The 1975-nt window shown below is 34.4% G+C and overlaps 1 long non-coding RNA gene across 1 annotated transcript; it reads left to right on the top strand.

Annotated features, from left to right (window-relative positions):
• Positions 1–296: 296 nt before the first annotated feature.
• LOC145659342 (uncharacterized) lies at positions 297–1758 on the top strand. Its single transcript, XR_014125469.1, has 3 exons — positions 297–342; positions 1056–1127; positions 1256–1758. It is a non-coding gene; the product is annotated as an uncharacterized LOC145659342 (long non-coding RNA).
• The last annotated feature ends 217 nt before the right edge of the window (positions 1759–1975 follow it).

Below are 1975 nucleotides of genomic sequence, written 5' to 3'. Positions count from 1 at the left end.
GCAATCCAAGACGCAAGGAACATGTTCCTTCTGAGAAATATGAAAAGGAAAAGCACGGGATATTTGCTAAATATGGGAAAAAGAAAAACGAAAAAACACGAGCCCAGATCCCTGCTAGAATAGAGGATGACATCTTTAAGGGTAAGTTCTGACCACAGCCACCACTTGGATGTACTACTGTTTGTGTGTGTGTGGTTGTCTGAGAGAGAGAGATCTACATAGAAGTGTTCTAAGTATCTATACAACGCTAATAAGACATTTTCTGTTACTTTTTAAACAGATACTAGAACAAAGGGTTTAATGAAGAATGACTTCACTATTGAGAGAACTCAATCAGCCATAGTAAGTAAAGTAGAACCAAGACAAATGATTTAAAGCCATACTGTGGCAATGGACAAAAGCCACAAAAAAATGGAAAAACAGCTATGGTGAACAGTGATGCTAATTGAATGCTTGTACTTAAGTACACTGAAATGTCTCTGAATATAAATTACAAATGCATTTCAACAAATGTTTGAGAAATTAATTAAAAACACTAATGTAAATGTATTCAGAATATATTTAGGACACATACATTTAGCATATGCAATCTTTGTCAGTTACAGGAAAAAAAAAAATACTGTTGGTGGGTTTTTTGTTTGTTTGTTTTACATTCTCCTTACTATAGAATTAACAGTCGACTGTTCGGTGACTTTGCATGCTGAGTTGTAACACTGATTATTAGTATAATTGTGGCAAGAATTAAAATCAACACTAGCTAAAATGACTGAATGCATTGGAATTTATTATTCCAATAGCACAATTTGAATGGGTCTACGGTACCTTAGTGTGTCAGGTCCTGTTATTTCTGTTGAACATTTGATGTTTGCGGGCACATTTTTACATCATTAGGCCTGCAGGCTATGTGATTACGGCTATGCGATAAAAATTGTATTTGTTTCCTTTCCAGTCCAATACAAATTATACATTACAAATGTATCAAAATGTAATTAAACTCATATTTCAATTAAATGTATTTAAATACTGTTCAACAATATTTCTACTCATATCTACAGGTGGAACCTAAAGATATGAATGTCAATGAGAGGGATAAATGTATTGAGGACCTGGAAGCCATGATTGCTAGAGTGAGAAAGTCTGCAATGCAGCAGAGCAGTCCTAACACTTGTTTTCCATAAATACTAACAATGTAATTAAATATGCATTTCAAGTAGATGTAATTAAATATTGCTCAACACGGTATTTGTGTCTGCAGGTGGCCAAACTGTTAGGATTAGAAGCCGTACTTGCTCGGGAGGATATGGCTGCATAACCTCTGATGACAGCAATAAACAGCATTAAAAATACTCATTTTTCAGTCTAATCCCTGCCTATGTTGTCTGCAACACAGTCAATTAAACCATGGATAGTAATTATATCTTATTTTTTTTGTCTCACAAACATTCTGAATGTAACATTTCCTACAGCTTTTAAGATACAATCACCATACTTGGCACCCACACTATTTTTTCCCTTCATGTCCACTTACATCTATGTGGCTTAACAATCACAATTCATTTTTACACAACCAATTTCCAATTCTATATATATCGCTCGGAATTCAACAGACACCTGACTCAAGTATTTTTATTTTAATTTCCTCCATGTTGTTTATAATAGGCCTACAGTAAGAAATCCTTTTAAAGGTGATCGCCATTTCTACCACTGTATACTGCTGAAGCATACAAGTTTTTATTCAGTGAGAGATATGTCATTTGTGGGGATTAGGTACAGCGTGTTTTGTTCAGGACATTCACGACGATATATGATCTAAATGGGACTGTAAAATAACTAGCTAGCTAGCCATGTATTTAGACAGAACCTGAATTGTGTTACATGGGGATTTTTATCCTATGTATTTAAGGCTGCATTATGTACAGCCTAGCATAAATAAATACGCAAGAATGCAGAGCACAAATAGTCCATAGTTTATTTT

The sequence above is a fragment of the Electrophorus electricus genome, chromosome 10 (assembly GCF_041902795.1).
Source record: "Electrophorus electricus isolate QZ-2024a chromosome 10, ASM4190279v1, whole genome shotgun sequence".
Taxonomy (NCBI): Eukaryota; Metazoa; Chordata; class Actinopteri; order Gymnotiformes; family Gymnotidae; genus Electrophorus; species Electrophorus electricus.
The sequence above is the reverse complement of the archived record's forward strand: the minus strand, read 5'-3'. Positions and strand labels throughout refer to the sequence as shown.